This window comes from Pinus tabuliformis, chromosome 4_2, assembly GCF_031772625.1.
Source record: "Pinus tabuliformis cultivar Carrire ecotype Pingquan chromosome 4_2, CPIR1, whole genome shotgun sequence".
Taxonomy (NCBI): domain Eukaryota; kingdom Viridiplantae; phylum Streptophyta; class Pinopsida; order Pinales; family Pinaceae; genus Pinus; species Pinus tabuliformis.
Window position 1 is genome coordinate 529,654,526 of NC_142304.1, and position 26,087 is coordinate 529,680,612.

A 26,087-nucleotide genomic window follows, 5' to 3' on the forward strand; every position below is an offset into this window, starting at 1 on the left:
CTGTACATGTCAATGTCTTTATTTTTCCTGAATATATATCGCAACCCGGATGGATGAAACTAGATCTGGGGTCTTCAAACTCGTTTGATCTTCACTCTAAGTACAAGTCGATCCATGTGAGAAATGTTCTGAAGTCGAACATGGAAAGACATCGCTTGATTACCAATCAATGAGGTAAACCGTTAACAAGCGCGAGAGGAATCACCGATAAAGATAATGACCCTCAAGGTACTGCAGTACAATTCACGTGGTGTGAATAAAGGACTTGGCATTGAACACCATGCAAAATCTTTCGGTCGAAGGTCATTGATGTATACCTGTCGCCGGAAGTGAGAAACTTGCCATTGAGGCATGCAAGCTTCAAAGTACTAAAGGGGGTGTCCCTAGATCAACTTCTTGGATAATGAGCTGATGTCGACAAGAAGCGATCCATCAAAGGAGGGTGTTAATGTATCCCACATCAGTGACACAGAACGGAGCAAATGATTTTGATGGAGGTGAAAACGATCTGATGATATATGGTTCAAGGTGGCGGTCATGAAAGAATGAAGGATAATGTATGGTAGTGGATGGGACACGGTTGACTTCTCTGGATGACTTCTCTTGAACATATCGGCGACACTGGTGTGATGGATTGGTAGCATTTACCCCAAAGGTGGATGGTATGGCGAGACCATGGTGATGTGACCGGTGAATGAAACAACCCAACCCGACTCTGGCACGGAGTGGAAGTGTCATGTTCAAGAGCGACTTGCTACCAATAAAGTTCTTTTAGTTTCTTCCCAATTTTTCCCCAGTCATTACTGACCAGTACCTCTTTATTTTTGTAAATCTTGAGGAGGATAACATATGCTTGTTCTATAATTTTCCCTTCGGGAAAACCCATCGCTATGTTTTAACGAGCCTAGCGATAGTGAAACTCGTTCTCGTCTAAAGACAAGTTTGTCGCTATTTAATGTTTTTAACGAGTCTAACGACAAAGATAACTCGGTATTTTTCATTTTTAGAGAGTCTAAAAAGGTACATAAAGTCAACTCCGAAAGTCCTTTTTCGTCATCTAATCCCTTAAGTCCGAAAAAGTATAAAACAATACAAAAGGGATGAATTTTCGATAGTTTTAACGAGCCGAACATAACAAGCGCTCGATCTTTTTGTGCAATAATCCCTCAAGTCCAAAAAGATTAAAATCTAAAGGAGGGATAGCACTTCCGGTCGCTTTATCGAGCTGGAAGGCCAAAACTCGGCAATCTTTTCATATTTTACGAGTCAGATGAAAAGAGCTTAAAGAAGACTCGTCTTTTGAGGAACGAGTGATAAAACGGGTTAGCAGTTGATTCCAGGTAAGGGTTGGAATTTTCCAATCACGGCAGTGTCACAAGGATGGCTAGTGAAATCACTCTTCGCAGCTGTTCCTCAAAATGGGTAAACAATCAATATGGAGGTGAATGATCGGCCAATGGAAAAGTGGAGGTGACGGTGCAAACATGACCAAGGCTTTAATGGTTGATAATGTTACATTCACGGTGGTTATTTACCGAAGGGTAGTTCATTTTTTAACGAGATTAAACGTGGAAAAACACTGCTCGGTCTTATGTTTATTTTTTAACGAGCATGAACTATGTGTTAAAACTGCTCGATCTTATGTTTATTTTTTAACGAGCATGAACTATGTGCTAAAACTGCTCAATTAATCCAGTCATATGATAAGAATGTCTCATGTAAGATGCCATTTTTTATGGAGCTTGCGCCTTACCAAAGCTATGCCCCGCATCCTTTCGTTATGCAAGTTCAGGAACGACTAATCCTACGAGTTTAAAGGGTTAGAACTACGGGTTTAAAGGGAGGACCTAAAAATTTAAAAAATAAATAGCCGCCCCTTGCTTGCACTCAAAAAGGTTTGCATGCCCCCAGGCATAAAGTATGATTTCAAGGTTACCCCTCAATTTGCAGATAAAACATTTGTTCTACCAGGAAAGGCCTACCTCTTTCAGGTTACCCAAAGATTGTTCTATTAATCTTTCAAACAAAACATTTCTTCGGCGGTGTCTACCGAGATAGACAAAGGTGAGTGACAACGAGCGCCAAACACATAACTTTGACAAAAGAATCTTATTCTAGAATAACCCCTCTTCCAAGATGGACGGGGTACAGACTAGTCATATTCTCCTGCAGAAACCTACCCTATACCCAAAGTTTTCCTGCCGAAGCAGACCAGGACGCATGCTCCCTGGGTTCCAGTCATATCCTTTCGAATTACTCGCGCTCATCGGGAGGATGGACCGTGGGTTGAGACATTTCTTGCGTGAAGAGACCATTTAGGGAAGGTATATGACTATTTGCGATGCGTGATCCGGGAAATGAAAGCTGGTCCACAAGCTTGACCACTCTTCCTTCGTGCGGAAAACACATTACTCTAAAGAGTGAGGAGACGATGGCTCCCATGCAATATATATAGTCTCGTCCAAGGAGTAGGTTATAATCCAAGGGTCCTTGAATGACCATCACGTTCATTTGAACAGTCTTCCCTTTCAATGTTGTGGGCACATTGGGGAGGATCCCTAAAGGTCGACTGGTTCCTTTATCAAAGCCTGTCAGATTTCTCATTTCAGGCAAAAGCGCTGGCGAACCAAGCGCTTTCCAAGCAATAGAGGAAAGGATACTCACAGATGCCCCCTCATCAATGATGGTGCCAGCCATGACCATTATGTATATTTGGACGATAATTCTGAATGGTATGCTTGCTGGCAAACAGGATATGCCTAGTTGGTTCCAGTCGAAGGAGACAACTAGGTTGCTTGGTGGTGGGACCGAGTAGACGGTCGGATATCGCTCTGGAGAACTTCCTTCCTGTGGTAAAGGAATGGGTGGATTTCCCCCGTGTTCGTCAGAGTCTGTGTTGATGAAGAGAATTTGGATGGTGTCATCTTTATCCTCTTCAGTGACTATATCATTCGAAGACAAAACCTCTGAAGGCAAGACCGGGTCAACTGCCGCCTCGACCTTTTGACTTTCTTCGGGTATGGATTCCGCTAGTTCATCTTCAATGACCTACGCTTCAGCTGACCACTTGAGCGGGCCAGCTGGATTTTCAACTAACGAAGGACTCGGCAAGAGTTTTTTATATCCAGGAGGAAGTCGTAACGGTGAAACCGGACGATCATCCAAAAATATTTTCGCTTCGTCTAAGAAGGTAAAACGGTGGATGGCATGATTGCCTTCGCACAGTCTACATGGGGGATCTAGCTCTCCCTTTTTTTCCAAGGACTTCACTTTCGCTAGTTGACGGTGTGCATTCAACATGGCTATCAGAGGTTGATGCCACCAGATTGTGCAAACGGGGAGACCAGTCCCTTAGTATCCGAGGGATGCAGGGACAATCTCTATGGAAGTGGTCTCCCTTGCATATCACACATGTCGATTTAGGCCTAGTCAGTGCTGTGTGTGGATTTTTGTTAGACGACACTTGTTTGCCCCCAGTCGCTTTTGGCTCCTTCTTCTTCTTCTCTTTCTTCTTCTTTTCCTTCTTCTCCTTAGGAACTTGGTTTTTTGTTTTACCGGTTCCGTCAAGCGAAGAGGAAGGAGGAGAGGAAGAATTAGAGGAAGTAGAAGGCTGGTGGGAAACTCTAGACTGGTCTAACTGTTGATTCGACTGTTCAGGAATAGTGGTGTTCTGAACGACATTGGTTGAGAAGAGCCAGACCGGCAAGCCAATTGTCAGTCCTGGAAGCGACAATGTGGCCATATGGGGCGCACCAACATCTCCCCAAGAGGATAAGGGACTAGGATTTCCACCAAGGGGAATTCCTTGGTTGGTGGGTTCCATTTTCTCAACCTAAAGATCAACGCAGGAAAAAGGGGTGATTGTTCCGTTTAAAATAAATTTTAACGACGCTTAGACACAACTTGCTTTTTCAATTTTAAAGAGTCGAGAAAAAGATAAAGATGACTCTAGTCTCATTCGATGTTTTAACGAGCCCGAAGTGACAAATGCTCGGATGGACTTTTTCTGTTATAGAGTCTGAAAAAGGCCAAAAGGAACTGCTCTGGAGTTCTAGGTAGAGGGTATGCCAAACTTTTCGCAAAACCGCAGAATACTTTTTAAGGTATGGGCAGTCAATCTTCTCGAATGCTGTGTTCAGTGCATTGCGATCAGTAGGGCGGCCGACACGGCTTCCTAAGGATAAAGGTTTTATTCCTATAGGGGTCTCCCAATATATACTCGACGGTACTGTTACACTAAAAAATGTCACCATGACTATTTACAGTTAGTATGGCTCTATCAATAGTCATGCTATCCTCTTAGGCAAGTCTTATGCCTCTGCTCTCCATGTCAAACTCCAAAAAGAGAGAAAGTATTTGTAAATGTATTTATCTCTGGGTACGCAGGTTCTCTCAACCTTACCTGCAGGTACGCATCCAATGCTCACAAAAGCTGTGTCCTTGGATGCTCTGTATGTAAAGGGGCAGGTGTGTCCCCCTGTAAAGGTCAAAATGCACAAGTTTCATCTTTAAAAAGTTACTTGTGGTCATTTCTAGAGCATTCTAGAAGGTTGTTCGACGTGTATTGAGCGCCTCCAGATGGTTCATGCACCCCTACCAAAGAGGAACTTATCCCATCAATAAGGGAGCTATCCCATCCAAAGAGGGGATTATCCCATTGATGGTGGACCTGATTAACTTCCTCTTGAGCACTATAAATACAGGCATTGGGCCAGAAGAGGAGGAGGTTGGAAGCTATACATTTCTAAGGGTAAATGCTGCAGGAATTAGGACTCCCATTTAGAAGCTTGTGAGGAGAGATTGCCATCTTTGCTTGTTCTATTTGGAGGTGGGTGAGCTTTGTCAAAGTAAAGGAGAACTCTTGATGGACCCTGGGAGGGACTTGCACAACACTAAGGCTCAGGTTGTAATTGTTCCTTTTGTTACCTATTAATGCAAATGAGTCCATTCTTCTCAATATCTTGTTATTTATGAGTTGTTTCTTGTACTCCTTGGTCTATATGTTAAATATGCTTTATTCTGTGAGATTATCAAGTGCTATTTAATCGTTTGATTGTTAGTGGATGCAAGTTTCAAAGTGAAGGAGGAGCTCATCCGGATCAGTGGAGCTGGACTACTACAACAGCGCTGAACTACAAGTAGGATCTAAACACTTGATTTCCCATATAGTAAATGCATGTTTAGAGAAGGATTTCTCTTGTTTGTCTTGTTTGTCACTAGAGAGTCTTAGGCTCCTAGGGAGGTTGGTTGTGTCTGCACAATCGACTCTTTCTGCCTGACAAATTGGCAACTCCGCTGGGGACTCCATTAATGTGAAAGTCTTTTCCTTTGTATGAAACTTTGCTCTGAGAAAAGTCATTTATTTTCTGGTCTTTGGCTCTATGACTCTATTTTTTGGTGGGTTAGCTTAGGGTTAGATTCAATTTAGTTTTTCTTGAATTTTCCAGTAGGACGCACCCTCTGAGTGTTGCACAGTGCGTCCCTGCACGCACTGTTGCTATGTGCACAGAGCGGGCCCGCACCTGGTTTAACTGGTTGCCTGCGTCCCCTGCTAAAATTTAAGAAAATTCCATTCTTTGCGTTTTTTCTCTTAGATTTTTCTTTTTCTTAGTTTTTACTGCCCAGATCCATTAGTCTCTTATCAAAGATCTTCACCTGAACTTGTTTCGATAGCATTGAGTGTTTTAGTGGATTTCATAGAAGTTTAAGCCCTAGGGTTTGATTTTTGAGTAGGTCTTGTAGTGACTTTGGCGGTAGAAGTTGTCAAGCCTTAGATCTCTCTAGTTTTGTCAGCCTTCTTAGAAGTCAGACCTGTCATAAAGTCTACTTGTGAGAGCAACTTACCTTTGAGTTGTTTCTTTGGCAAATTTCGAAGTGCTTGTTGATTGAGTATTGAATTCCATTTTACAAAAAGAACAAAAAGATTTGAGTTTTTTTTTTACTAGTCTTTTGATTCTGCATTGGCTAGTCCTTGACTTGATTTTGGTCAAGTAAAACATCTTAGAATCATCCTTGTAGGCTTTTGCCTTGTTAGGTTTGATTAGAGTAAATTTCTTTTTGGTTTGCTTATGAGTCAAGTTTTCATAGATTTTATAGTTTTTGAGATTGATTTTCGTTAAAATAGATTTATATGCTTTATTAAAAAAGAGAAAATACAAAAACATCTCCCTTGAAAAGTTTTGTTTCAAGTAGCTTTGAGGAATTTTGAAAGAAAAAGAGTTTTTCGTGCACGTAGGGAGTGGTCATGTTTGTATGCTTGTAAAGGTAAAGAGAATTGTTTCTTTGATTGTCTTTACTAAGAAAGTTGTTTTCTATAAAATTTGCATTTCTCAACTCTCTTAGTTAGGAATTTCATTGAAAGAGAAAAGTAGCGTAAATCATCCTAGGTGCATCTTTGTAGTGGTTTGAGTCGAGTCTACACACCATTGGTTTCACTTCCGCTACCTTTTGTCTTTAAGAAAAACCATAAAATTAACGCTTAAAGTAAAATCAACGTAGTAACTTTTATTTACTAGGGCTCTGAAACACCAATTTAGATCAGGCTAGTGTCTTGGAGTAGGAGAGTAATTAACTCTCCAAGACAACAAAACTGAACAAGTAGCTTATCTTGTGATAGAATAAATCCAATTTTCTCATTTGTACTCTAGGAAAGCTCCTCTTAAAGGAGAAGCACGAGCTCGTGTCCGAACCAGTGAGGGGATCAATTCCCCCCTCATTGGGAACGACGCCAGACACGCATGTATTACAAATGGTAAACCTCGGATTAACCATTGTCGAGGAGCCAGGGGTCACTTGTCGGTAAACCTTGGATTATTGTCAAGGAGCCGGCAAGGGGATTGAGCTTGATACTCTGCCCTTGCGTGCTGTCGGAGTGTAGACTGTTCCCCTAGGTGCATTTGTTGCGGTTGGTAAGGTGACGGTGGAGGGAAGATCCCACTGTACCTGGAGCATACGTCGGCTAGACTCACTTGGATTTTCCGGGGGGTTCACTTCACTCGAGACGGTTAAAGTGGAGGAACTTGTGCCGGTCTATTCATTAAGCAGGTTGCCGGGGTAACTGTTCCACCCGCCACTTCTGTACTGAATCCAGTGATGTTGGGCTTCATCACCAACTAGCGTTTTCAGTCTGGAAGGCTACTGTTTGTGCTTGGTTTGACGCCCTAGATTCTTTAGGTGTGTGATTCAAATTTGTTTGGTTCTTTAGAGACTTTAGGTGGTTTGATTTGAAATTTTACTTTGTTTTCGTGTGTAGTAGTTAAGATTTTTTAACTGTGGCGGAATTACCGAGACAGTCCCGTAGACTTCGGGGCCAGTCTCCTGAAGTTGTTTCTGTGGCCGAATTGTTGAGAAGATCCCGTAGACTTAGGGGATCACCTCCTCGAGACGACCCCAGTAATCTAGAGGGTTTGAAGGTCCTTGTAACTCCTCCTAGTGGCAGTAGAGTAGGTTCACTTGAAGAAGGAGAATCTTCCTTGGTAGTCCATTCAGATTACCAAGGCCTAGAGACAGGTTATAATCCTGAAGCTGTTACAGTTTCTGAGCTTGTTGGTATTTTTTCGTCTGCTAGTGATACAGGCGAAGAACCGGAAATATCTGAACCTGTTACTCCAACTTCTAGTGTTCCAGATTCACCAAGAGTAGAACGAGTTATCACCGAAAATCTTCCTACTGGTCTGATTGCTATTGAAGAACTTGCTCCAGAGGAAGAAATAGGCGTCTCTAACCTTGAAGATCAACTTACTATTGAACTCAGGGAGCGTGAATCTATCTTTTACAGTCCTCCTAGAAGTACTACTTGGTACCTTTCGTTAACCAATTTTTTAGACAACTCAGGGGTAGGTTTTTCTACACCTCGTACTCCCTTTCCACCTGGAGGTATTTATACTCCTGTAAATATGTCTGGTTAGTCATCCATGTTTACTCAAGCTCCTGAATCTTTCTTACATGGCGGTCCTTCTGTTCTCACTGGGTATCAATCACTTTCTGGTACCTTTGCGGGGGCATCTCCTCAACCCATTGATCATGGGTTATTAGCTGGAAACAGTGGTAATATACCATTGGGTGTAGGTGACATTTACATGATGTCAGGTTCAGTTCCCGTTTCCCAACCTCAAGGTGGCCAATTACCGCCTGGGGGGCAGCCTTAGTTAACGCCTGGGGGGAAACCTCAAGGTACACCATTCGTGTCTGGGGGGCAACCTCAAGGTCAATATGTACCTATGGTGCAATACATGCCTCAAGGTCAACCCCAGCCTCAATATGTACCCCAGGGTCAACCTCAGTATCAATATCAACCTCAAGGATGGCAACCTCAAGGATGGCAACCTCAAGGGTATCAACCCCAAGGGTATCAACCTCAAGGGTATCAACCTCAAGGTCAAGGTCAACCCCAGTATCCGTATTTACCTCAAGGTTATCAACCTCAAGGTCAATACTCAAGTCAAGGTTATCAACCACCTCAAGGTCAATCATATGTTCAAGGTATGGGAACTGCACCTTACAATTATCAATCCTATCATCAATCCGGTTATGGATCTCAGTATCCTCAACCTATTACTGGTCAATACCCCAGAATTTTAGTGTGGGATCCATCACAGGGTCAACAGGTGTTGCAGCCAAGTTCACAGTTGGTACCTCAAGCTGGACAACCCGTAGTTTCTGGTCCACCCCAGCAACCGCAACCTGTCCAGTCAAATGTTCAAACTTCTGTAACTTCGGTAGTTACTCAGCCGCCAATTGCACCTAGTACTCCATCTCAAACGGCTGCTGCAACTACCGCTACATCTGCCGCACTTACTTCTGGAGTATCGACAGCTCTAGTTTCTACTGTCTCTGCAACCACTCCTCAGACATCTTTACCGTTGTCTGGATCTACGATTCAAACCACGGTCCAGATGCCTACAGGTCAGCCTGGTATAAGTACGGTTGTCACTACTCAACCTCAATTTGTTCATCAACCGTACCAGGGACAGTACCAACCTGGGCAAGCTGTCCAACAGCCGGTTTACCAGTATCAACCGTATCCTGGGTACACTTATCAACAACCTCAACAACCCCAGTACGGTCCGGTTAATCCTGGTTTTCCAGGAGGATATAATATCCCAAATGCGACTCCTGTTCCTAGTTATCCTGGATATCCTCCTCCTGGGACTGGTCTTGTGACCCAGAGTTTTAGAGATCCTAACCGGCAGTTACCGTTTATCGCAACTTTGGATTTACCAGACTTGACGCGCCTAACGAACGATCCAATTCAATATCTTCCGTTCTGGCCGCCAATGCCAAATAAGTTGCCCAGTGATATACCCAAGTTCGAAGGTAAGTCTGGAGAGGATCCGTCCAATCATGTGATGACTTACCACCTCTGGTGTGCTTCAAATTCTATCTCGGATGATTCGATCCGCTTACGTCTTTTCCAGCGTACACTCATTGGTCTCGCGGCCAAGTGGTACATTGAGTTACCACGGGCCTCTTTTTACAATTTTAGCCAGTTAGCTACCTCGTTCTTAACTCACTTTCAGTTGCCGGTCAGATACGATAACGGCATGGAGTTATTAACTTCACTAAAACAATCAACGTCCACGTATATTTCTGATCACATTCATGAGTGGAGACGTCGAAGAAGGCTAGTGAAAGTTTTTATCCCGGACCAAATCTTAGCTGAATGGTTTGTTAAATCATTATTACCGAAGATTACTGAAGATGTAGCTAAGGCCGGAGTAGTTACTGAGGAGCAAGTCATTGCTCAGGCGCAGTACCTTGACTTAGTTTACACTCAGTCGGGTACGTTACACGAGAAGATTCCAGATCTTCCAAAAGCGAATCAAATCGCTGCTGCTCCTTCGGGATCTCATGCCGCTGATGGTATGATTGGTATCGTGAATACAAAGAGCAAGAAGAAGTCTTCCAAGGCTTCAACTACTCCTATAATCACTTTGCCCGATTCCCCGACAAGAGAGTCTTCTCCTGAACTTTCTGCCGATATTCACGTTGTAGAGTCATCTACGGCCAAATCAAAAAACGGTGGAAAGAAGAAAGGAAAGAAGAAGGCTAAAGCAGACAAGGCTCTGAAGGAGAAAACGGAAAAGTCGGAAACCAATGACGAAAAGCGCAAACCTCGATATCCTTGTCTTATTTGTGAAGAGGATCATTTTACGAGAGATTGCCCTCATCGGGCCGAGGTTGTGAAAATAGTCAAAGGTTCTCCCACTCCTGCTGTGTTAAAAGATCCATTTCCAAAGCAGGAAAGTAAGATGATAGGTTCTTCCTCGACTGCCAGTGAAGAACCCATTTTGATGATGTCTCATGTGAGGATTGCGACTCGATCGCAAGATTATGGTAGTAAGGCTCCTGTTGATGGTAAAGAAGCAGAATCTTCTCACTCTAACCCATCAACCTCAGCTCCTGGTTCCGATCCACTACAGATCGAGAAACCTAACCCGGACCTAGTAATTAAACCGCCCGCCAAGGGTGTACTTCGAAGGTCTGCTTTCAATCCACATGCGAGAGCGGCCCAGAATTACAACATTGTTGAGGACTTAGCTGTTTCACCCTCAGCAATGTCGGCTTTAGAAGTGCTGCAATCATGCCCAGCACAACGAAAATTACTTTTGTCGGCTATCGGAGCTGTTGATGTTCAGGACCCGAACTTGATAATCTTCGATCTAGAAAATAGTACACCGCATCTACCCCATCAAATGGCTTTCCAAATTCCAGTGATAGTAAAAAACAGGCCTATTCATCGGACTGTGATTGATGAGGGAGCTTCTACGTGTATTATTGCAATTCAATGTTGGAGATCGCTTGGTTCTCCTTCGTTGAACCAATCCCCGACCATCCTTAAGGCCTTTGATGGCCGTGGGTTCCGTCCGTTTGGTATTCTACAGGAATTTCCTATAGGGGTAGAAGGCAAAACCGTTAGTCTGGATGTGGAGGTGGTTGATGCCCCTCTAGACTACAACCTTCTTTTGGGTCGAAGTTGGTCATATGCTATGACAGCGGTCGTTTCATCGGTCTTCAGAGTAATTAAGTTTCCACATAACGGTAAGATCGTGACGATTGATCAGCTGACATACTTTTCATCCGACCCAGCCTCTTCAGAAAGTATCCAGCATGTCGGTAAGACGACAATCCCTTATAGGGACGTTGGCGTAGGTTTAGTTAAAGATTCCGGTTTACTGGGAACTTTTCCTTTCCCTCCAATCAACGCAGACCCTTCATTTGCATCAATTCATATGATTACATCAGAAAACATTATTTATGATGATCCTTGGATCGTCCCATCTGAATCTGAGATAGACTCATTCGGTGATGCTATGCCTTTGAGTCCATATGAAATTGCTTATGAAGCTGTCATGTCTTTTACCGACTCGCGTTCAACCGAAAGTGACCAAATGAATGTGGTCAGTGAAGAGTCACTTTTCACATCAACCTTAGAACGGATAGCGTTTCCCGAAGTCGTGTCATCTGACGAACAACTTCGCGAAATCCTAAGTGTAGACGATCTACCATGGGAAGATCTCCATCACAGATCTTCGTTTTTACCTAAGGATGATGCTCTTGAAAATGATTTTTCATCTATCTTTACCGCTGAATATGTCAAAGACGCTCAGAATCCAACGAAACATTCTGATTCAGAGTTGAATTTAGGGAATATTTCTCGTACTATTCCCATTGATATTTCAGTGAAGCCCGGAATTGAGGAGAACATTCATATAGGTGCCTCATGTACAGAAGATGAAATCCAAACTTACAAGGCCCTATTCCAAGAATTCCGCGATGTGTTTGCCTGGTCTTACGAGGAAATGTCGGGAATCGATCCTGCCATTGTTGTTCATGAAATAAAGACCTACCCGGATGCTAAACCCGTCCGGCAACGGTTGCGTCAGATTCACCCTCGGAAAGCGGCTGCGATTAAAGCAGAAGTCGAAAAGCTGTTGAAAGCAGGTTTCATTTATCCAATACCGTTAACGGATTGGGTATCGAATATTGTTTCGGTCAATAAGAAACAAGGAACAATAAGAATCTGTATCGATTATAGGGATATAAATCGAGCTTGTCCAAAAGACAACTATCCTACGCCTTATATCGATCAAATTATTGATGATTGTGCCGGAAGTGAAATGTTTTCCTTCATGGATGGTTTTTCGGGCTATAATCAAATCAATATTCTACCTGCCGACCAACCAAAAACGGCATTCATTTGTCCATGGGGGACATTTGCTTATTGCAAATTACCTTTTGGGCTTAAGAATGCCGGAGCCACTTTTCAACGGGCGATGTCTTACGCATTTCATGACATCAAGCACATTGTGCAACCATACCTCGATGATTTGCCTGCTCATTCTTTACATCGAGCTGATCACCTTGTCCACTTACGAGCAATCTTTATGAGGTGTAGGCATTATCGAATTCGGTTGAATCCCCACAAGTGTGTTTTCTGTATAGAGACGGGTCGATTGCTGGGATTTGTTGTTTCAAAAGCCGGCATTCGCGTCGATCCCTCGAAGGTCGAAGCTATCATCAAATTGCCTCCTCCTTCGAGTTTGCGCCAACTCCAAAGTTTGCAAGGGAAAGCGAACTTTTTACGCCGATTCATTCCAAACTACGCCGAGGTCACTAAAGGTTTTACACGGTTGTTGAAACAGAACGCTCAATTCTTTTGGGATGAGATTGCCCAACAATCTTTTGATGCACTTAAACACGCGTTGACCCATGCACCGTTGTTGCATCCTCCCAACTACAACCAGGACTACTTCTTATACCTCGCAGCTTCGCATTCCACCATTGGAATGGTGTTAGTTCAAGAAGATGAATTCGGAGCGGAACATGTGATATATTATCTTAGTAGGACATTAAATCCCACTGAGCTAAAATATTCGCATGTGGAGAAATTGGCCCTGGCAGCCGTTCAAGCTGTCCAGCGTTTTCGTCACTACATTCTTCTCCGTAAAACTACAGTCATTTCGGATTGCAACCCTATGATTTATATTTTGACAAAACAACTGCTAGGGGGCAAGTACTCTAAATGGATCGTTATCCTGCAAGAGTTCGACTTGGAGTTTGAGAAGTCCAAGTCTAAGAAATCCTTAGTTTTTGCGGAATTGATGTGTGATTTCCCGCGTGCTGACACAGAAACTGTGGCAGAGGAGTCCATTGCGGACGAATCTTTGTTTCTTATCAGTACTTTAGATCCGTGGTATGGGGATATAATCATCTATCTCCAAACCCAAACCTTTCGGCCTGAAGCTTCAAAGACGGAACGTCGAAAAATTCGGTTTCAATCCCAGCAATACAAGATTATTGGAGATACACTTTATCGCCGGGGGGCAGACTTAGTTTTTCGACGTTGTTTAACTCACGAAGAGGCTGAGAGGGTTTTGAATGATTGTCACTCTGGAGCATGTGGCGGTCATATGTCTGGGTATGCCACAGCTCAGAAGGTGTTGCGCGCTGGCTATTTCTGGCCATCTATGTTTAAAGATTGTATCATTGCAGTCCGGAAGTGCCACAACTGTCAAGTGTTTGATCGCAAGATGCGCGCACCACCTGCTCCTCTCCACCCTATAATTGTCGTTGGTCCATTCGCCAAATGGGGTATCGATTTTATTACTTGTAACCCTCACTCGGCCGGGGGGCATGCGTATATCATCCTCGCGGTTGATTATTTTACTAAATGGGCCGAGGCGATGCCTACATTCGACGCAAGCGGCAAAACAGCTGCAGTTTTCGTATTCAATCATATTATAACTAGGTTTGGTGTCCCACAAGCAATCATTACTGACCATGGGAGCCATTTTCGAAACATCATGATGACTGAGCTTACAAGCCAGCTTGGTTTGCGCCACGATAGCTCTACTCCTTATTATCCGCAAGCCAACGGTTTGGTTGAGTCTATCAACAAAGTTCTGGTTATCATGATCCGACGAACCATTGGTATTCATCGGTCGAATTGGCACAACATGTTATTTTCAGCGCTATGGGCATACCGAACCTCAGTGAAAACTTCAACAGGGTTCACTCCTTTCCAGCTAGTTTATGGCTTGGAAGCTGTGTTACCCATTGAATGCGAAATCCCATCACTTCAAATGGCTGTCGAATTACTTCCAGCTACTTCCGAAGAGGAGAAACGTTTATTATACTTAGCTAAATTAGATGAGACTCGACGTGACGCTGCATTGGCAATCGAGACTCACGCGAAGCGAATGAAAGCTCAGTATGATAGAAATGTGACCCCTCGAAGTTTTTCGGAGGGAGACCTAGTGCTATTATATGATCAAGCTAACGATAAGCTAGGTGCTGGAAAATTCGTTCCTATGTGGCATGGACCCTACATTGTAAAGCGAAAGCTAGCAAAAGGGGCTTATGAGCTGGTAGATTTTGATGGGGACTCTTTGGGTAAACCCAGAAATGGACTTTACCTAAAGAGGTATTATGCTTAAATGGTGGGTATGGAGAATTTTTAGTTAGGTTAGGTTTTCTTTCTAGCTAGTATGTTTGTTAGTTTAGTCAGTGTGCTTAGCTTAGAGAGTGTGTTTTTCGTCGTTATTCTGGCTTATCTTGGTTTTACTCTTGATATTGCAGATGTCGACGCCTCTCCAAACATACATTGGATTTGCTGATGGTGCTTGTCGTAGTACACGGAATATCTCTTCCGCAGCTTGGGTTATCTATTCGCCCTCTGACGAGTTAGTTTCTATGCATGGGGTAAGCCTCGGTCAAACAACGAACAACATTGCAGAATACAGTGCAGTGGTTGAATTATTATCCGAATCTATTTCATTTGGAATTCGACGTTTGATAGTGAGGTTAGATTCTGAACTTGTTGTATTACAGCTTAATAGAGTATATGCCATTAGAAATCCTGTGTTATTAAGGTTGTTTTTGAGAGTGCGTCTCTTGGAACGTGAATTTGATTACATTGAATATCAGCATATTCCAAGGTCTTTAAATACATTAGCAGATGCAATTGCTTCTCGAATGTTGGACAGACATTTACGATAATCATGCAAGTAAATTTAAAAACATTTCATCACATATGTTAAACAAGATAAGCCGGTAATAGTGATATATATATAGATAGGAGTGTGTCAAAAAATATACATCGTCTTCGATCATAGGTTGAAAAACACCTTATGATCGGCAAAATGATAAGTACAAAAAGTCAAAAATGTCACATGTGTCTACAAAAGTGACTAGCCAATCACTGGTGGTGCTCCCTATACGACACCACTGCACGGGCTACCTTACACAAAAATCTCCTAAACGGTCCAGGGACTGCGACTACATAGCGCTGAAGTCTGATAGGAATATCATCTATGGTAGTCTCAGGTATATCCACCGTCAGACGCTCTAGATCCTGCTCCAACTCAGCTAGTGACTCTGCAGCCGCGTCCTGTGGGGCCGGTACCGGTGCAACTGGATGTCTCCTCTCAAAAGGCCGGAGGTTGGCTGGCCGCCGTGGACCAACATCTGCATTTTGAAAATTTTTACTGTCAGTTTTGAGACGATATATATAAAAACCAAAAAATATATATATAATTTGAAAACTTGTGAAAAATAAAGTACCTCTGTCATCCCATTGTTCTCCCTGTGGAAGAACCATGTCCGGATCACCTCGAAAATCTACTCCGGCATACGGAAAGTCCTGAATCGAAAAAACCTGGTCCTCTAACCAGTGAAAATAACTATCAGGGAATCGAACAACCACCGCGCCCTCGTCAGGATGCCGGGCCATCACCGTAACCCATCGTATCAGCTTTGGCTCCCGAGGACCCAAGATATCAACAGTGAGTTGCTGAGGGATCAGCATCGGAACTCTCTCTAAGGCAAAGCTCACAACTAGAGGCCCATATCCAAAGGTCTTTAGTTGTCCGTTCTTTGCCCTAGTCAGTTGGCCCTTCATATTGGCCAACACAGCATCACACCAGTTGAAAATGGTGCCTTGGAAACAGTCAATCGCCATCCGCATTTGGGACCTGGTGGCAATATGTAAAGCGGCTGCACCGCAAATTCTGGTAACCGTGAAAGCTATAACTTTGAGTTCACGCAGAGAGATGTGTTTGATTTCTACGCCTTTCGCATGGTGTGCATTGGGTGTGCACCAATCTGCCTGGAGACTAGCAAGGGATTGGCCACCCGGCCTAGTCCCGGCTAGATTGAGTTGCTCACCCCTATTTGGCAAGCCAGTGAGAAAGTATATATCAGAGGGCTCTATCTCGAGCTGGTGCCCTCCGATGTAAAAGCATTGCTCATGAATGTTCCATCTCTCAACCAGCCACTCCAAGAATCTCACCTGAGCCCTCATGCCAGGTATGGCCCAATATTTATATAGTCCGCATGCTTTTAGGGCATCAATGGAAGGTTGATGATTAATTGCGGCTAAATCAACGTCCTCGTGCTCTCTTTCTCTCCAATCCAACATGGTGAGTGCCCTACACACCAAGAAACAAAGATTAGAATTGATTTGGGAAATTTTAAATGGTTGTTTGTGGAGTTTGGGGTTTCAAATTCCGCCTTTCACGGGGGACGCACCCTGCGTTTATGACATAAAGCGTCGGGACGCAGCTGGCCTGAAGGTGGGCTGCGTACCCCGACCTTTTTCCTGTGTGGAAAAAAGTCGGGGGACGCAGGTCACCCTAAGGGCACCTGCGTACCCCGCAGAGCGATTTTTGAAACCCAAAACCCCCAAAAATCAAAACTAAAACCTAAAACAAACTTTTAATCGGATGAAATTGAAGAGGAGGATGTTGTGAAATACCTGGAAGAGACGGCGTTCGATTCTGACGGTCGGATTCTCCGCAGCGACCACGGGAAGTTTCTTGCCAAAAGCCCTTTTTTCAACCTCAACAGTAAAATGGTAAAAATGACATGGTAAAAAGTCTTTTTATAGGTTTCTTGGATGAATGAATGATAGGTTTGTTCATTTTTCACCATGGAAGGATATTTTTCAATGTATTTTTGCCTATCTTAAACAGGTATGAGTAATGTGTCGTTTTTGTGCAGGACAAAGGGATTTAGAGGGAAAATTGTCATTTTTCACGAACCAAAATATCAGAGTCATCTTTTAAGCCCTTTTCTGACTCCTAAAATATGAAAAGATTGCCGAGCGTTTCTTTTACACTCGTTAAAACAGAATTAAAAGACGGTCCCCTTATAGCTCTTTTCTGACCGTAAAATCAGGAAAAGATTGTCGGGTTTTTGTCGTTTCAAACTCGATACGGAAATAAAACGACGTGTCCTTGATCGCTTTTTACTTTTCAGGTCAGTGACACTAATTATGAAAGTACTCCTTGGTCGCAAGATCAAGCGGTTCCCCAAGGTATTATTTTATACTTTTTCGGGCTTGAGGGACACAAATCTACGAAAAAGTTCAACTTGGATTTTTCTTAAGTTTTTTCAGACTCTCTAAAATTGAAAAACACCGAGTTTCTCCTATACTGGGCTCGTTAAACATTTCACAGTAAAGGACCTGTTCAATTACAAACAGGAACGAACCACTCCTTCCTAGGGTTCGAATCAAAACTAGGTTGGACTCGTCCGAAGGATGAGCTTATAATCAAGCATATGTTATCCTCCTCAAGCTTGTTAAAAATAAAGAGGTACTTGCCAGAAATGGTGGGGGAAAAGAAAGAAGAATGAGCCTATTTGTTATCTTTTGTCTCAGAAGAAACTTTATTACCACTCTTGGACATGACATCTTTCATTCACCTGGGTTGGGAAATCCTTTACCTCACAGTTGATCAAACCACTTTGAAAGTCTTCAGTCGGGTTCCGGGGATTAACTTTGAGTTATTCGTCACCAAGCCATCTGTCGTGTCGTTATGTGTTCAAGAGGTCTGCAAGCAAAACTTTCATCTGCAAAATACTTGTCATCCATTTGACCATCCCTGAGTCAGTCCTTACAGCAACATTTCTTCAACTTGAACAATGATTTCGTGTTGCGGGCTTGCCTGCAACGGGTCGCTTTCTATCGACATCAGCACATTATCTAGAAAGATGACTTAGAAATCGTCAGTACCTTGAAGTCTGCATGCATCAATGGCAGGTTTCTCGCCTTTGACGTCAGTTTACATCATTGACTTTCGATCGAAGGATTCCGTGAAATGTTCGACATCAACTCATTCATTCACATCTCATGGATTGTACTAGGTACTTTGAGAACCATTGACATTACTGGTGGTCTCTCTCACACTTGTTAACAATTTACATCATCGACTGGTAATCAAGTGGTTTCTACCATGTTCGACATCAACTCATTTATTCGCATGGCTAGAATCGTACCAATTCGGGAAGTAGAAATGAAGACCCTGGATCTAGTTTCCACCATCCAGGCTGCGAGGAGTTTTGTATTCATTATCTAAGTAGACTAATCATAAACAGATGGCTGCACCTATACTGTGTCTACAAAAGTCTATGATTATGATGTACTACAAGATCATTCCTGTATCAGAGTAGTTAGTCTGTTAGTTAAAGTTTTAATCTGAGTATGGGAATGCCTACCTCAGTGATGATATAATCTTATTCATGTATTTTGTGTTGAAAATTGCAGGTTCTGACCAGGCTCTCCACGAGATAATCCTTGAAATGATAAAGCGCTTCACCCTTCCTAGATAATACAAAACCCTAATCTATTTCAGGCTTCGCACTTTAGGGGGCAATCTGTTACACTAAAAAATGTCACCATGACTATTTACAGTTAGTATGGCTCTATCAACAGTCATGCTATCCTCTTAGGCAAGTCTTATGCCTCTGCTCTCCATGTCAAACTCCAAAAAGAGAGAAAGTCTTTGTAAATGTATTTATCTCTGGGTATGCAGGTTCTCTCAACCTTACCTGTGGGTACGCATCCAATGCTCACAAAAGTTGTGTCCTTGGACGCTCTGTATGTAAAGGGGTAGGTGCGTCCCCCTGTAAAGGACAAAATGCGCAAGTTTCATCTTTAAAAAGTTACTTGTGGTCATTTCTAGAGCATTCTAGAAGGTTGTTCGACGTGTATTGAGTGCCTCCAGATGGTTCATGCACCCCTACCAAAGAGTAACTTATCCCATCAATAAGGGAGCTATCCCATCCAAAGAGGGGATTATCCCATTGATGGTGGACTTGATTAGCTTCCTCTTGAGCACTATAAATACAGGCATTGGGCCAGAAGGAGAGGAGGTTGGAAGCTATACATTTCTAAGCGTAAATTCTGCAGGAATTAGGACTCCCATTTAGAAGCTTGTGAGGAGAGATTGCCATCTTTGCTTGTTCTATTTGGAAGTGGGTGAGCTTTGTCAAAGTAAAGGAGAACTCTTGATGGACCCTGGGAGGGACTTGCACAACACCAAGGCTCAGGTTGTAATTGTTCCTTTTGTTACCTATTAATGCAAATGAGTCCATTCTTCTCAATAACTTGTTATTTATGAGTTGTTTCATGTACTCCTTGGTCTATATGTTAAATATGCTTTATTCTGTGAGATTATCAAGTGCTATTTAATCATTTGATTGTTAGTGGATGCAGGTTTCAAAGTGAAGGAGGAGCTCATCCGGATCAGCGGAGCTGGACTGCTACAACAGCGTTGGACTACAGGTAGGATCTAAACACTTGATTTCCCATATAGTAAATGCATGTTTAGAGAAGGATTGCTCTTGTTTGTCTTGTTTGTCACTAGAGAGTCTTAGGCTCCTAGGGAGGTTGGTTGTGTCTGCACAATCGACTCTTTCCGCCTGACAGGTACGTGGGAACACAATCCGTACTGGCGCTATCACCTCTCAGGAGGAATCACCCAACCATCAGCGAGATCGACAGTCACCAGGTTTTACGACGCCGGAACACGTCTCTAACCTAGACCTCTATGTTGTGCGTTAAGTTACAAAGCGTTGTTAAGTTCATTCAATTTATTTTAGGTTGATCTTTCTTAGAAGTTTGCCTTTTTGGATCACCACGAGATGTATGATACAATTCCTAAATGCAGTCTAAAGATGATAAGCAAGCTTTTATATCTTTTCAACAATGAAAATCCTAGCTACAAGGGGAAACGAAAGACACAATCTTTTCTCAAAGAGCATAGAGCACACTGTAAATGCACTTTTCCTAAATCAAAGCATGCAAACTATCAAAATGCAAATGCACATATGCATTTATTTGTTTTCGCTTTCTTAATATTGATGCCTAAAAAGAAAGCTGTTGTACAAATTTGAATTCGATTTCAAGTGAAAACATAAACAAGTTCCTTTTTCGAAATCAAAAAGATGATTACGACACTTTATGATTTACGTTTTTCGACACTAGAAATGCATAAATTCAAACCAAACGAAAAAAGTAAAAGCTCAATCAATTGTGAACAACAAACAAACTCACTCCTAAGATCAAAACGACACTTACGACAGGACTAGATCTAAGGGCGACAGTATGACTAGTTTACTTTTGTAATGGGAAACTGCAAATGATGTAACAAATACACAAAGAACAAATACAGTTTCTTTATACAACTGAGGCGGAATTGAGGCAAAGAAAAGGGGTTTCAGATAGGTACAGTGACTGATAACAGGCTGCAAAAAACAGAGATAAAACTGAGCAAAAGGGAGTAGGGAACCACAGCTGCACAAGGCAAAGGATGATCAGCGCACCCTCAGCACAGAGAAACTGAACTTCAGCGCAGGTATCCTTCACGGGACCTGCGTTGAAATGCAGAACCTCTTCAGAGAGTCTGCGCTGAAGCCGAAATGAGAATTGTCTCTGGGTTCTGGGTCACGGTTTGCAGTTTAATCTACAGTTTTTGGCCGGATAAAAGCTATCAATTAGGTACAATTAGGAGGATGATTTAAAGGAGGGCTAAGATCTATCACAAATGGCTATTAGAGCACTTGTGGATCAGTTGTTTAGATCATAAAAACAGGCCCATTGAGTGGACTAGAGTGGCAGATCTCTACTTTTCATTTGAAAATGGCAAATGCATTTCGATTCGGCACTCCTGAGTTTATGAGAAGAACAACAATAGAAACACAAATAAACTAACAAGATACGATCCCCAGTGGAGTCGCCAATTTGTTGTTGGGAAAATTATCCAATTTGGAATGCACCTATCCCACTCTAAGGTGTGATAGTGCCTTAGAAACAAACGAGGTAAACTAATTGAGTATTCTTCTTTATGAAATGTAAATGAGGAAGAAGGATGTAACTAACCTGTGCCTTCCGCTAGTTTGTTGATCCAATCACTCCTCTCTTAAGTGGCTCTCAGCTCCTTGCTCCTTCATCGGCCTAGCTTCACCGAATTCCTGCAAGATCAGAAGAGAGAGAAACTACACGAAGATACAGATATACATTCATAAAAAGCTCAAGATCAGATTAAGCTAAACATGTAAGCATAACAAAACATCATTGGTACACAGCATGTAGGAGAAACTAAAATAGTTTATTAATAGAATAAGAAAGTCCAAGAGGAGATACAACCAAGTGAGTTTCGATCCAGCATCTACCTCCCAGCAAAGGAATCCCTTCCTCTCCTCCAACAAAGCATAAATCACCCAATGTACTAATCTCAATCTCAAACCAACAACGATTCTCTATAAAGTACAAAATTCCAGCCTCCTGAACCTCTGGGTGAGAGATCCATATATAGATGTAAGCAGAGAGGATGAGTCAGCTTATGTTTTGACTTGTGGCTTTTCTCTGTCAGTTCTTGCTTCCACTTGGAGGTTGAGAGCATCTTACTCATCACTAGTCGAATTCATTGAGGCAAGTGTCATTGGAGAAGATTCTAGAAGCTTCCAGGGTCTTTCCACCTCGTTGAATGAGCTTTCCATTTGTCATTTCCCGCTCAGCGCACCCTGGTAGTGCTTCCACCTGCGTTGCAGTGCACCTAGCCAGTGTAGTCTCTGCATTTCAACGCAGGCAGCTAGTGGAGCCTCTGAATTGATCCTGAATTAACTATTTCTGAGTGGTTTTTGGTGGAGAAATTCTGGGAGAAGCTGTCATTGGTTGACCTTGTTCCTTTAGGAGCTGTAACAACATCTTTAGGGACTTTGGATCCCTTGAATTATGGACATTTCATGCTTATAGCTGTAAGGCACAAAAATGTCTATAACACCTGGGGGGGTTGCCAATATGCACATGTCGGTAGAGAACGTAACAGTTCCCCCTCCACTCAGGCATGCATGGTCAGTTTCTAATTGACATGAGCGTTCCCTCTATCAATCAAGGAAAAATGGTTAGTTTTGTGTTGGGAAAGAATCCTCAAGGGGTTCCCAACTAGTCCATGGGGGCACCCTAATCACATCTTCAAATGAGTCAAGGGGACACTTCTTATACTAGGGGAAATTTCATACCCCAGTATCAAAATCCTCATGGAAATCCACTCTACAACACCAGACCTCAAAGCAACTACTACACCACGCAACCCATGTACACTATGGGGAACCAAACAATTGGAGGAGCACAAAGATCCTCAAGTCATTCATCATCACTATGGTCTGAGTCGGGGGAACCTAACTCTCTACCTTTCTTGGCAACGTTGGATATACTTGACTTATACAAGCTGACAAATGACCCCATCTATCACAACTTACAATGGTCGCCGATCCCACATAAGATACCAACAAACATCCCAAATTTTGATGGAAAACAGGAGGAGGATCCAGGCACCCATATCACCACCTCCCATCTCTGGTGTGTTTCAAACTCTATGGTGGATGATAGTTTCTGATTATGTCTTTTATCCCCGCACCCTCACTGGCAACATAGCGAAATGGTATATTGAGTTACCACGTGCATTAGTAAACACCTTTGACACTTTAGCGATGGAATTCCTAAAGCACTTCCAGCTACCAATCCGCTATGAGACTGGGACAGAGCTCCTCACTTCATTTCATTAGGATAATACCACCCACATCTCTTATCATATTCATGAATGGGGACGTAGGTGGAGGTTAGTCAAAGCTCCCATCCTAGAATTTCTCTTAACAGACTGGTTCTGCAAGTCCTTACTCCCGCAAATTGATAGAGATGTCACACTAGGTGGTGTGGTCATAGAAGACCAATCCATATGTCATGCCCAGCACTTAGATCTGATATATTCATAGTCTAGCACTCTTTATGACATAATCCCCAATGCTCCTGGTAACCCCAATGCTTCCGCCACTCAACACCCTAGAGTGCACGCCGACGGGATTGTTGGTGCAACCTTTGGGGCCGCTGTAAAACAACTCAATGGTCACATTTCCAAGCTGGAAGTAGACCCCTCTACCAATACGACTGCTCTTTCGGCCACTGCGATAAACTCTATGTAGTCTACACAAAAATCCGGTGGCAAGAACAAGAAGAATAAGAAAAACACTGCTCCTTCTGAAGAGCAGTCACCGAAGCAGCCCAACCTAAAATAGAAGGCCGCTACACCTACTGATGAGGAAAAGGATAAACCCAAAAGATATCCATGCAAACTCTATGATGAAGACCACACGACTTGGCATTGTCTGCAGCTTCAGGAATGCACATAATACCTTGCCAAAAGAGATTTTGGTAAGGCCCCTGTTGTCCTTAGAAATCCTTTTCCCACTCAACAACAGCAAAATCTTATTGCAAACCAACTGCAACCCCCACAAGGGGGAAATGATGGTTCACAACATCCTTTGGCTGGTGAAGGACATTCTACCGTTTAAAAATTTGAAATGGTATAACTCGCCACAAGAGCCAAATCTTATGGAGCTCCTATCACTCCTGCAGTAGAACCTTCCTCAGGTTAAAACCCACCTCCACCCAATGATTTGCATATTGAAAGGCCACTTGAGGACATTGTAATTCGACCCCCAAAAGGATCACTTCGACACAAAATGCATAATACATCTAAACATGCCACCCAACACTACAACATTGTAGAAGATTTGGAATAAGTGCCGTCAACTATGTCAGTGCTCAAAGTATTACAAACATTCCCAACGCAACGGAAAGCTTTGCTTTTGGCTATTGGAGGTATTGACCCAATGGATTCCATGCTTGCTATTTTTGACATGGATAAGTGTAAACCTACCCTTTCTCACTAGCTTACATTCCAGGTGCATATAACTTTGAAAGGTAAAGGTATCCACAGAACTATCATCAACGAAGGTGCTTCTACTTGCATCATGTCAGCTTCATGTTGGCTCACCCTGGGTTCTCCAACCCTATCCCCACTGTCGAACTCCCTTAAAGCTTTTGATGACCACACCTTTATCCGAAAAGGATACCTAGCCAGTTTTCCGATCACTTTGCATGGTAAAACCGTAACGGTGGACATAGAAGTCATAGACAAGAAACTCGACTATACTCTCTTGTTGTGTCACAGTTGGACATATGCCATGATGGCCATCATATCTACTGTCTTTCACATCATCCTATTTCCATTGGATGGAAAGGTTATTACAACAGATCAGTTGTCTTTCTGCACCCCTGATTATTCACCATTACCAAGTGGCTTCGTACCCCTAGTAGGAGGTAGAACTGACTGCTATGTCAGTTTAGGTACTAGTCTTCTCAAGGATTCTCCCCTCATGGGATGTTTTCCTCTTCGGCCGGCCAAGGTTTCACAGACGGTCAACATGCTTTCATCTATTCCTCATGAACTGACTAATCCATGGATCCTGCCGGCTCCTTCTGACCTTGACACAATCAGAGACTAGATGTCGCTATCACCAGCTGAATTGGCATACCAAGCCATTCAATATGCATCCGCATCTCTGGTCATGTTGGTTACTACCAACAGTACCACTACCCTTCCCATAACCACTGCTCCTTTAGATCCATTCAATCAACTCCTACCTACGGATGAAGCTATTTGAGAAATCATGAGTTTTGGATAACAACATTAGGAAGATTGGCACCATCATGTTTCGATGTCTGATTCGAACATGATGCCTCTCCAAATCTTGTCCCCTAACATACCATAAATCATTTTCTCTCCATATACGACCATCCAAACTTTGGATGCAGAAGGAAACATGGGAGACACTTCCAATTCATTTCCCATTGATATTTCTATCAAGACAGACATCGTGGAAAACATCCAAATGAGAGCAGATTTCAATCCTGAGGAAATTATGAGCTCCACCTGCCTAATTAAGGAATCCCATGATTTATTCAGTGGGTCTCATGAGGAAATTCCCGACATTAATCTATCTACTGTCATGCATGAGATCTAGTTTTATGACGAAGAAAAACCCATTGAGTGTTAGATCCCTTTCCTAGAAATAGCCGGTGAACCCATGCCCGACACTACTGCCAAAGAAGAACGCTTACTATACCTTAAACAGCTAGATAAAACCCATCAAGATGCCAAATTGGCACTCAAGGCTCACAAGTGCCGGGTACAATCCCTATTTGTGAAAGAGCTTAAGTTTCCTCCTTACTGAGAGGGTGACCTTGTCTTGCTCTATCATCCAAAAGATGACCTCTTGGAGGCATGCACGCTTCAACCCAAAAGGCTAGGTACCTACGTCGTAACAAAAGTCCTCCCCACAGGGGCATATGAACTACAGGACCGAGAAGGAGTCCCGCTCAAGGAGCCCAGATATGGGCTCTACCTAAAGAGGTATTATGCCTAGTATTGCACTAGGCATGTGCTGTGTAATTTTATGCAATTCTTAATAGAGCACTTTTTGGGATATTTTATTGCTCTTTAAAAAATATAAACATCTCCAAGTTTTCATCGTTGAACTCATTAAATCTATACGACGATGGTTAGAGAACTTTTTGTGATATTTTATTGCTCTTTAAAAAATATAAACATCTCCGAGTTTTCATCGTTGCACTCATTAAATCTATACAACAATGCTCTGAGCAACTTTTTTTTTATCTTTTTCCAACTCATTAAACTGAAAAATACCAAGGGAGCATTCCTTTTAAGCACTTTTTTCTCGCTCTTTAAACCGTAAAAATCTCGAGCTTTGGATTTAGGCTCATTAAACTTTATAAATATGACCCGAGCATTCTTTTTAGGTACTCTTCTTGCTCGTTAAACTGAAAAATCTAGAGTTTTTGTTACCGGGCTCGTTAAAAATATATGGTGGTAGCAAGAGCACTTTCCTTTTTGGGACCATTTCTCACTCTTAAATAAAAAAATCCCTGAGTTTTTCTCCTC